General features: G+C 34.9%; 1 long non-coding RNA gene across 1 annotated transcript; it reads right to left on the reverse strand.

Annotated features, from left to right (window-relative positions):
• Positions 1–660: 660 nt before the first annotated feature.
• Positions 661–12,441, reverse strand: LOC117315677. Its single transcript, XR_004529741.1, has 11 exons — positions 12,366–12,441; positions 10,085–10,119; positions 9,642–9,704; positions 7,622–8,060; positions 7,253–7,327; positions 6,863–6,975; positions 6,089–6,188; positions 5,663–5,768; positions 4,878–4,936; positions 1,131–1,606; positions 661–702 (listed from the first exon to the last, which is right to left on the reverse strand). It is a non-coding gene; the product is annotated as an uncharacterized LOC117315677 (long non-coding RNA).
• Positions 12,442–12,757: the final 316 nt, after the last annotated feature.

Raw genomic sequence — 12,757 nt, forward strand, 5'->3', positions numbered from 1 at the left:
ATAAATGTTGAATTAAAATTCCTTTCAGGAAATCAACTACATATGAAAATAATGCATACAAAAAATTAAAAGATTGATAAAAATGTAAATCATCCACAGAAAGAAAGCCCTGTTCTTCACTAGATGATAAAGGTGTACAGCATTTGTTTGTGAAGGTTTCTGCTGGACAAGAAACTGTTGAAAAAAATCACTTATTTGACCTTTGTATCAAGGTCACAGTGACCTAGCTAGCAGCTAGTTCTGCAAAGATATATATACGATTAAGAAGCAATTATCTAGACAAGAAATTGTTGAAAGACTGGTACAAATACAAAATATTTCTATACTTTCAAGGGGAGACATGTACATAATGAGGATGTTAGCCAGCCCACATAAACATACATTTATGTGTACCGTATTTATCTTGAACAAATCCCTTGCCCTAGCATTTAAGTTTAGTATCAAAATATGGGGAGTACTTATTTTTACGTAAAATCACCAATTTTTAGGCATGGATTTATTTGCCGATAAATACGTTAAGCTGTTACCAGTTCTGCCACGGGGAGGCCTCCTCAATAGAACCACCTGAAACAGAAAAAAAGGAAAAAAAAGAAAAAGATGGTCTGGGTCCCGTCCGACCCCGTCTGTCCCGTCCGATCCCGTCCGTTCCCGTCCGATCCCGTCCGTTCCCGTCCGATCCCGTCCGTTCCCGTCCGATCCCGTCTATGGAATAGATATAATAGCTTTTATTAGACCAACTCCAGTAAATGGGAACCACTGTTAATAATACAATGTTACATACACTGTATGATACAGCATTTACAGGTTTACTATCAATTGCTGCTAACAATACACTTATCCCTTCAAAGAAATGTCCTCAAATTAGTTTAAGAGAATTAGAGCAAGATGTTTATTTTACTCTGAAACTGCAAGAAATATATTGGATATTTGTTATAACTTGTGGCACCATTCTTTTTGAAATGAGGGATTGGCCTTACAAAAATTTAATTGACACGGGAGGATTGCCAGTTTCCTATTGGGACAGGTACATGGGAATACATTTTTTATCCCAGGCTCTTTACTAAAAACTTTTTTTAAACACTTATATTTGATTTTGACCTTGTGTTGATGGTTTATGTTGGGATACACACCTGATTTTTGGTGGGGCAAGACAGTCCGTCCTTATAGCCGGGATTCTTCAAGTTTACGCAACCTTGACTCCAAATAGACTTCAAACCAATAAAGATATCAGAAATCACAAGATGACGCATTCAAGTTTCAACAAGATCTGTCCGTTCCTTCACAATTATTCAACTCAAGACACAAACAATCACCCAATACAAGATTTACAAGCAATAACAGTCTGACACATGGTGGTCCATTGGATTACCAGGCCTGGACCACACAGACCTGGCACTCCAATCATGATGCTATATTGCTTTACTTGTACCAGATTCATGTCTGTGCCACGAGTTAAACATTGTCAAGGAAGTGACGGAACGAATTGAGAAATGAATGAACCATCTTGAGATTCCTAAGATCCCCATTGCCAATCCATATATCCAGAGCTAGATCACGCTCGCTTTAAAACCCCGACCCGGTGAATGTCCTGACGTTAGACATTCCCCTGCAAATAACATTCTCAGTGTTATTTTCAAATCTTGAAACAAAGAAATGCCCAGGGTATCGTTTCACAAAGCTTCGTAACTTACGAACGTAAGCAAGGATATTTATGAAAAAGTTATACAAAACTTACAAAGTTCTTGGTGCGTTTCACAAAAGTGTTCGTAACTTTTTTTCGTATCTTACGTAAAGACTATATGTTCTCTCGGTAAAAATATAGTACTCTCTAACTTAAAAGGTAATGACCTTTTTTAGGTGAAAATTGTAGTGCTATTCAGAGTCCTGTACACAGACTATGAACTTTATTTTGTTCTATCAAAACAACGGTATCATTGATAGATCAAATTTTCTATAAAATTTCTATTTCATATCAGCAACAACGCAATTTTCACAGATTCTGCTCAATGCCAATAGATATACAGAATGTTCTTAAAATATTAACTGTTGGTACAGTCTGCGAATATGCATACAATTAGTTTCATGACTGTCTATTTTGGCAGCATCCCTCGACATTCAAAATCCGGTTTCAACCTCGAAACAATCGCTCACAAGGCATAGTAGTTCTTTTATGCTAATTTTTTTGAGCAAGAGGTCATTTTCTGTTCCAAAGGGCATGCTTGCGCACGATTTTAAATTGTTTTCGTAAGTTACGACGCAGTGGAAACAGTGTTAAGTTACGCAAGGTTTTGTGAAACGCTTAGTAATTTGTAAATCTGACTTACGCAAAATTTGTAAGTTACGAAGCTTGATGAGACCATACCCAGAGGCCTTATTAGTCACTGGAGATCTTGTCTATATGCTCAGTCTATATGTGAGCATATAGACACTGTCTGCTTAGAAACCAATATTTAACATACAGTCAAACCTAAGTATAATGGACACCCAAGGGACAATGCAAAAAGTGTTTTATAATTTAACATACACAAGGTTCATTATGTACCAAAAAAAATCAATGATTAAATTTAAGATATATTTTCATTGAAGAAAAAACAAAATACTTGAATCTGGATTGAACTTTTTCCTTACTATATAATATACCAAAAGAAAGTGGTGGCTGACAATTTAAACCATGTACTTGCTCGTTGCATCCATTCAAATTTGCATAAATGAAATAATTGTCTACTGTCCAAATTAGAAAGGTGTCGACTATAAACATATTTACATGATTTTCATTGGGGATTCTTTGCACTGTCCATTATAGACAGGTGTCTGCTATACACAGGTTTGACTGTATTTGACTCTTGTGACCTTGAAGGTACATGTATGGGCCAATGTCATTCATCTTGTTTAACTTCATCAAAGTATACTACTGGACTAATATCATAACCTTTGATTTAAACTGCAAAGGGCCGTAACTATTGCAACCCAATGTTGAAATAACTAAGATGTTGTGAACCTTACAGCATACCAAATTTCATAGAAATCTATTCACATTCATGCAATTATGCTCACAAGGTTCAATGTTAACAAGAGGCTTACAAGTCTAAATGCTCACCTCATTAGGTAATTATTGCTCTTAACCGATTTGAATTTAAATTTTCTAATTTTACAAAAACTATTTCAATCTTTTAAATTCAGGTTTGTAAAATTCTCAATATTTCCCACTTGACCAAGATCCTATTTTTTCGCTAGCTGATAAAAATTCTAGCTCTATACACTTTTGTGACTTTCAGTACATGTATTCCAGTAAATAGTATGTTTTCATTAAAAACAAATAATCTTTGATATTGTTCAGTCTTTATCTGTTTTCTGTGTGAATATAATTCGGTCTTTATCTGCAGTTTCTCTGCGAGTATAAGGTTACAACTATTGCGAAAGAAAGTAACTGTTCAGAATAAGAAGTTTACACGCACAATAATAATTAGAAGATTGATATATGCACATGGATTTTAGTTTTCTGGGTGTACATGTTCTGACGGTATTAATACCCAAATATGATAATTAATTTCAGAAATTTACAGCTGCTAATCTGATAAACCAAAGCTTGATTACAAATATTATCACTTCTCTAAAATAGCTTCTGGTTTCATGTCAATAGTGATTAAGTAATTAGTCATCCTAATCCACTACTCTCTAGATATTCTATTCCATAATAAAATAATTGTATTGTTAGGAAATGCTACTTTAACATTTATACTAAGTCTAATTTTTATGAAGCTAATAATATTCGAGCTAAAAGATATAAAAACGAGATTTTATAGATGGCAGTCATCTTAAATTTGTTAGGACCTGTTACTAGTCATTAACATCTGATCACAGACGATGGATGCTGCACCATGACAATGACTCGCATGAGCCTTAGGTGAGCTAATGAATCTGAAAAGGGCCATAATTAATTAACATGTACAATGATGAAGCAAAAATACCCTACATATAAATATTAAGAAAGATTCATTAAGTACCCTGTGAGATATAGTGGTAAAAATATCCAACTGTCAAAAGTCTTGTCAAAAGAAATGTTGGTTGAAATTTGGAATTTGTTTTTTTTTAAAAGTAGGTCAAAGGTCAGATCAAAGTCAGCAGGTGCATCAATGTAGCACCAATGAAAAGGTCTTGTCACAAGGAAAACATCAAATATGAATGGCCAGTCAATACCATATTTACCGCGTATACGTCCAGGGGGCTAGCTAGTGCACTAAATATGACAGGAATTTTTGGCTGCCATCTTAGAAATATAGAAGCCAACTACATTGACGATCTATGACCAAATTATTTTATTCCATTCAGAACTTCCGATAGCAAATTACAGATGACAGGTAAAATTGTAAAAAAAAATTAAAAAATTACAGGGTTCGGAAAACATGTTCAGTCACTGTATAATTAAACACAGTCAAATAGAAATATATGAACCATTTTTTCATCGTTTTTTTCCAGACAAGTAGATATAGGCACCAAAAAATATTTCACAGAATACGTACATCTGCTTACTAGCAGGGCTGTCACTATTATGGTAGACTACACAAGCTTCATCGATAGTATTGATAACGTCTATGGTTTGTATACTGTATTGGCTATCAAAAATGGGGGATGAGTTCATTCGGTAAATATGGGCTAATGCCCAGAAAAATATGGTATCATCTGGCCAAGGTTAAGTTTTAAAAAGTAGGTCAAAGGTCAGAAAATGTAGTACCAATAGACAGGTCTTGTCATAAGGATCATAAATAAGCTATATCCTCATTAATAGACACAACAGCAATATAAAAAAAAATAAAAATGCTTAAAACTTAAAAAAATACTTCTATTTGTATCTAGATCTTACTGTCTGTAAGCCTTACCTGAAGGACATGGCACTCATGCTTGTGATGCAGCCAAAGCGTGGATCTCGCGCATCTTACTGTTGAAAGAAATAAAACTAAAATCAGGACAACGTAGCAAAGGCAGGTTTGGGTAAAATTTGGTCACAAGAACAAAGGCAAACTACTAACTTTCACCTCACCTAAATATAACGAGATCCCAGAGGGATATTTGCTCCCACCATTGAATGATATTGTTTGGTTCAATGCAAGACTGAACTTTCTATGCATTTCTCTTTATTTACTAATCATTTGATCAAAATATTCATGGAAGAAAGTTAACAAAATTCAACTGAAAAAATCAGCAATTCTGTTTTTCTCTTCAGACTCAAATTTCAAAGGGAACTTGCAGGAATCACACCAGTCCTCAAGAGATAGCAATAACAAACTTCAATTGTCAAAATCAAAGAAATAATGATAGCAAGTCGTCCAGGGTAATATTAACTTAACATACAGCCACGGCAATATCAACAGGATCATGATATCCGACAGCCACACCCAGGACAATATTAACATGATATCTGACAGCCACACCCAGGACAATATTAACATGATATCTGACAGCCACACCCAGGACAATATTAACAGGAATCAGACAGCCACATTAATATTAACATGATAACAAACAGCCACACCCTAGGCAATTATAACTGAACTACCTTAACAGGCCAAAGATGGCTATACCTCAACTAGGTAACTCATATGGAAATGGAAACTGGGCTTTAATATGTTGTGTATAATTCTACAATATTTCACTAGAGCCTTACCTTGCCATATGGACATGCCCTGCTCTACGGAGACTATAGTCCTGCCACTATGTCCCACCCGTAGGATCTTGGTGACCTGATCCTATTGGACTGCCCCACACTGAATCTGGAACAAGAATTTTACTGTGCTCACATCAATAACATCAAAACAATTCCACCATTTAACAATTCAGTATATGGCTAGTTTTGATTTTCATTTCTAGATAATATGAATGAATCAATGCAAGGATAAACAGCCATTTACACCTTAAAATATTTTAAATCATTGCTGTAAATGTTTACTATTACAGAAACACTTATTATTTGCTGAAGTTTGGAGTTTAATGAGATCAGTCTCCACATAATCAGTATAATAACTGTTCCTTCGCTCTAAGATGAACTAAAAAAAATAGATTTCTCAATTGTATGCATACAAATACTACTTACATCAAGTGTGCAAAGCAGTAAGCTTTCGGAGACCGACAGGGGCTCCAGCACCACATCCAGGTACTTGGGCTTGCTCTGGACCTATCCATCAGCCTGATGGCTGGAATTAGAAATGGTAACAATACAAACCAACTCCAAGACATATTGACAGCAATTATTATAGCAATGCACTTGACAGTACATCAAATCATTTTATTTCAAAACACGATCTTCATTGGGCACAGGAAAGTCTTTCTGAAAGCCACAAAATTCACCAATTTCAGAGGAATGACCAAGGTACAATACAGGACAAAAAGTGCTCAACTAGACTACTTAACTGGAGATTAAGTTTTGTAAACAGAAACAAGTTAATATGTACAGCATTTGTTGGATTTGAAATTCACAAAATGCTACCTCCAGAGAAAAACATTTCCAATCAAACAGAAGATTTGTCCTACATTTAAATGCTGCTTGTAAGAGTTATCCCCCCTGTGAGCACTGAATATTTGGATACGACTCTTAGAATTTTTTTTTAAATATACAAAAAATTAAATCTAAAGGGGAGATAACTCACGTTTACATGGTAATAAGTTATTTTTATATCTATATATGGTATGGTAATGTCTCTTACTTATAGGTTAAGTTAGTTTCAACTAAAGCTGTATTCTACCTGCAACTATCAAAAACATGCATAGCAAACCAACATTGTTTAAATAATCATTAATTTGAAATCATCATTCGGGGCAAATATATTTTAACCAGATATATTTATCATAGGTGAAGAGGAGTATGTACCTTAGATCCAGGCAACCACAGCTTTATGGAATAAACAGATTACTGCCACTCTGTCCATCCTTAAGGTCTTTATCGCCATGTTGACAAAGATCCTTTTGATGACTTGCTCTACACTGCTACCAAAAAAGAGAAATTGAATGGATTAGGGTTGGTTATCTTGACCATCCAAAAAATTATCTAAAAAAAGACTTTACATTTTCACCAAAAAAAGTCACATCTATACAGAAAATTTTGTATCTTGTGCTGAAATTATTTATTTGTCCTGAATGGAATCATTACAAAATACTAAACAGCTAGTACTATTTTCTATCAATATTGCTGGACATAACCTTTCACAATTATGTCATGCAGTAGGAATTTATCTCGTCATAGACCAAATCAGTTACCAACCGCTAGTGTGAGCACAGTCAGCTTTCCGAGACCTGGCAGAGCTCCTGATGCCACCTCTAGGCACGTCCCCCGGTTCTGAAAATAGTGGAGATAACAGGTTTACGTATTAAGCAATGATATTTGTCTCGTAAGAGGAATGATAAAACATCAGCATTTAAAGTGGAATTTGTGATGGTTGAATTTTAACATAAGTTAACATTACTGATTAATTGGAAGAGAAAATATTATGAAATATTAATTATAATAAATATGACAGATCTGTTTATTACCTCGCTTGACGGAGGGGCTCGCTGTTCAACAGATTGTAATAGAGAAAAATATAAAGAAAAATTAATTATAATAAAAATTGTAGTAAGATCAGTTCATTACCTCCCTTGACCGAGGGGCTCACTTTTCTGTCAGACAGAATAAGTTGACCCTTCACCCCAATCAGACTTTCCAACACCGGAGTATCTTTTACTACAAGAGACTTATTGCAGAACAACTACACTTTCCTGCCCCGATTACAACAGAATTTAACCCCGAAATATCAGTGATAAAGTAACTAGAACCTAAACAGCCACATGCCCCCCATAGGGTCCATCATGGAGGGGATCATGATGGACCCTAACATGTAGCCATGAAAGCTCTAGCCCCTCATCAATGCTATTTCCTGGCTTAAAAACTACTGCAAAAGACAACAAGAAAATTGTGCTGAACTGAAATAAATCTATTGAGCTCCAGATACCACCAGCACCAAATCACCTAACCAGAGCTAGGAGTACCACCTATCCTGACCAGGATCTCGTCCTTTTGCCTGTGGACAGTCCTATTAGAAACATAAAAGGTCGCGGTTTATGAAGTGTTTATCCTGAATAGGACATTGACTAGGCTCAACTATTGTGGGCATTTTTAACTACTACAATACTAATACAATTGGGGAAAATACTATCGTCACTGTTTAACTAAAGTGATATACCAGTGTTTTTCCTGTGTATTTTGAGGAATATTCAATTTGCCAAATTGGGAAAATTTTAGTGCAAACGGGTAATAGATTGGGAAAGCTCTACGGAACTGTGACAGTATGGTCGGGATTATGTTCGTCTTGTGTCTTTCTGAAGAAACAGGCAAGCTTTTGCTCACTATAATAAGCTTAAACTGTGTCCATATTTGTACAATCAAGGTCTTTACGATGTTTTCGATATAAGTACTCTTTTTGATAAAGCATTAGTGCAACAGATCGATTGCTTTCGGAATCCTCTGGTGTGATTACACCACATATGAAGCATATCTGAGGTATTCCGACTGTGATTTGGCGCAAATACTGCCTAAAAACGAAACTGGGAATTTTGTTTCTAGATTTTGAGAAGTCTCACAATTAGGAATTTGAGTCGAACTTGGGAAAAAATATTGCTAAAATGCATTAGAAATGGGGTTATTTAGCACAACCAGTGATACAGGGAAGAAAAACTGCCATCACTATAGTATTGCAATTTACTAATGGAAACTTACCCAAAATTAACATGGCAATTCACTGTTGGTTCATTTTTATTTAAAAGTGTTTTTATGCTAACAAACTGGTTCATTTTTAAAGTGCTTTGATGTTAACAAATTAAGTACCAGTAAAAAAAGTACCAGTATGTGGTTTTGTTTTTTAAGAATCTAAAATGTCCTACTCATCAACTGGTGACCAGTATTTAATTTTTAAAAACTGAACAGGGTGCATGATTAATGCTTTTACAAAACTGAACATTGTTTGATGAGGATTGGATACAAAGTAGTCAGATACACTGTATCTATGACCTTTATCACTTGTGGCAGACTAGAATAAATATTCAATAGAAATCAAAGGTCAATAAGTACCTAGGTTGTAGTGACCTACATTGGCACACGACATTGCCTCACCTAGGTCCACCCATACCTAAATTTAATGAATTTCCATAGAGCTTTAGAAATGGAACCCATTTTTTATGTAGGTCAAAGATCAAAATACCTTATCAAGATTCAAACACCAAAATACCTAGTCTCGCAGGACTCGAAGTGGCACCTTAAATTCATCATTGGCGACCAGTTATTGATCTATAAGGGGCCTGCATGGCCACTAAAAAATTGTATTAATTTGCGATTTGGGTAATCTTTCAAAGGCTGCAGTAAATGCTTAAAGGACGTTCACAATCGAAAAAGTAACAGAGATGATATCATGTATTAAAGAATTAAAAGATTTTTTTTTAAAAAGATAAGACAACTTGGCTGGGGACCAACTTTTCCAATTGGAACCTGGATTTTATGACTTGGTAGCCAAAAAGGCCACTTGGTACAAATATCCACTTTGAGCCCTGTTAGTCTAATCCAAATACCATTCTAGGAAACAACTCTAAACTAGTACATGAAGTAATAAAACTATATCTACCTGATGGTCTGGGGTTGGTTGGCTTTGACATTGGCCTCAGGACGGCAGGGCCTAATGTCCATCCTGAAAAAAATAGAACACTTGATTAATCTCTGAAGTAAAGTTAAAATCTTTCATTCTGCGACAATTTATACATACAATCCGTTATTTTCTAATTTTAAATTGATTACTTTCTGAAAATACGGAGTTAAAGTAAAAATGTAAAATTGAAGCGAACATTGTAATAGAATAGTACAATAAACAAATAGCCCTGTAATTATTTTATGAACAAAAAGCTCTATAACACTTTTATTTAACAAATGAACCTAGACTGTACTAGTTATTACTTCAAGAATTAGTACTGAACCAAAATATCCCTATACAAATTGATAATACACATTCATGACCCTACAGATTTATCAAAGATGACATGTTTGGAAACAATATACAATTAAAATACCTACCAGTACCATTGACAGACTTCCGCCCCGTCATGGACCTGCAAAAATTAAGGCCAATTAGTAACAATGTTAAGAATTACAATTGAACAGCTTGTCATCAGACTAAATTAATCCAACTTGTAATTCATAATTTGTAAAAAAAAAAAAAAAAAAAGGACCTGTTGGAGAACAGCATAGCTTGTCTCGCTAATGTTTGTCAATAAATAATTAAAATATATTAATTGTAATGATTTGGCAAATTGCATTAATAATATTTATATTGTTTACTTGATCAGATTATGTTTTTTGAATTCATGCAATTTTCAAAACCACACCAATTTATACATATATAAACTATTTATGATAGATAAATAGAATAAAGTAGGTTAGATCAAATGAAATGTGAGTAAAGATAACTTTTAAACGACTTTAATTAGGTGGGTCACAGCAACAGGTTTTATGTGCGGTGGTGATTAGAGGTTACATGACAGCCTGTCAAAAGTTTCCTGTCGTGTAAACCTCTAATATTATTGGAGTACACAAAGTCCATAGATTTAAAAACAAAGACAAAAAAACAGATTTAAAAAGAAAAAAAATCATTTTTTTTTTCACTCCAGGAAGGGATTGTTTTACTCCATAGGGACTCCAAAGAGTCCAAAAATTTGAACATTCTGGGTTTTTTTCCCCAAAATATCTTTTAGTTTAACTCTGGTAGGGGATAGTTTAACCCCAGAGGGACTCTTAATGCCAATTATCAGCACCCTAGTACAATCATAAAGTGTCAGATGTATTAATACCTTTCAACAAAAACTGAACACAAAAATTTTCAAAAATCTGGTTTTTAACTCTGGCGGGGGATAGTTTGACCCCAACAGGGACCATATTACCATAAACGTCTATGCCTTTCAACACTTTAATTTAAAAATTTAACATTTGAAAAACCAACGCCGACGTGACGACATAAGCTCTCACTTCGAAGAGACGAGCTAAAAATGAATATACCGTATTTGACCCAATAAAGACGCAGGGCGCTTATTAATATTATTAGTTATTCTGAAGTTTTATGAAACAGACTATACCTTATAGCAGAATACCCAAGGAAATGGCAAAATATTCAAAATAAATGTCATCTATAGAAATAGACGAAATGTGACAAAAACTGTTCCATTACTTAATTTGCTGAAGAAAATCGAACACATAAAGTAGCAATTTTCAAATGAATTAGTACTTTTGAACACCAACTTGACACTCAGTCAAAGATTTATTTCCTTGAAAAAAGGTCGGGCGCCCTTATTAGGTCAAATACGGTATATCGATATATATCACCGAGTATTGATCAGGTCGGGTGAAATCACCAACTTGCAAACTTACCCTGTAGGGAGTATATAACTTACCCTGTAGGGAGTATATAACTTACCCTGTAGGGAGTATATGGGTTTGTTACGAAAAAATAGCTTCAATCGTTTAAACAGTAAATATTGCAATGCATTTTATTTTACTACATTTATCCAAGATCAATAATAATTTATTAAAAGATTTTTCTTGAAAGTGTTGGCTTCTTAGAAACTTTTTTTCACCCTATCAGAAGTACTGCGGCTTTTTTCGGTACTTTCCTGTGTGCAAATAAATGTTGGGTGTTTTTGGGCATTTTTGTTGTTGCGCCTTAATTTCTTCATGCGATTTTTGGCTTTTTTATTTTTTTTTAAGTAACAAAACTATACCACAATTGACGTATGACAGGCAAGTTTGTGCATTTTACGAAAGTTACTGGTTTTCCCCATTGTGATTCTACTGATAACTAGCTAGCTATATGTTTCTCTTTACATGCGCATGACATTCAATACTGCATTTTTTGTGCAGTCAAGCTCGAGCCTCAAAGTTGGCCAATGCTCTTTATTTGTATATGGTATTTTATCTCAATTTACAGTCAGAACTAAAAACGCCTGTGAATTAAGACGATTCATTATTTTAAAAAGCTGCCCTTTCGACAGATTCCTTTTTTGGCGGGAAAATATAAATGTTGCTATTTCTAGTAATTTAAGTTCATCGTACTAGCCGTCAACAGGCCTACGTGGTTTTTTTTTCGTTGGGTACGAGTTACGCTTTGTCAATATAAGAGGTCATGAAGAAAAAAACATGCAAGACACGAAGACAATTCCCGAGAACACATTCAACAACTCGTTATTCATGCGCTTCCGTATAAAACAACTTATTGAAATGATAGATAACAATGTGTGAAATCAATTCATTAATGGCTAATAGCAAAGGGCTAACATCAGAAAAAATGTCTATCAAAATATCTTACCGAGACAAAAGGTCCTTCTCGCTTGACGGTGGCGGGAATACTGACTTGGATCTGTGAAAACCCGTGCAGTATTGGACGTTTGGGGCACCTCGAGGGGAAATAACCTCAAATAACGTATATTATCAGGGGTGACTTGAGATTACAAGGAGCACAAACTATCGTTCATCGAGGGGAAAACGCAGATTTAATAGCAAAAAATCAATCTATTTTTACACCAATATATATAAGCTTAGTGATATATATATATATATATATGATCGATCGACCAAAGTCGTTACAGACTCTCCTGTCCGGCCCCTATTGTTCCATTTCCAAACCACATTCGGATTATCCTCGGGTCGGCTATACCTACCCGAGGAGTTCTGGATTCCCCAAACCACAATCGGAACCCC

Source organism: Pecten maximus, chromosome 17, assembly GCF_902652985.1.
Source record: "Pecten maximus chromosome 17, xPecMax1.1, whole genome shotgun sequence".
Taxonomy (NCBI): domain Eukaryota; kingdom Metazoa; phylum Mollusca; class Bivalvia; order Pectinida; family Pectinidae; genus Pecten; species Pecten maximus.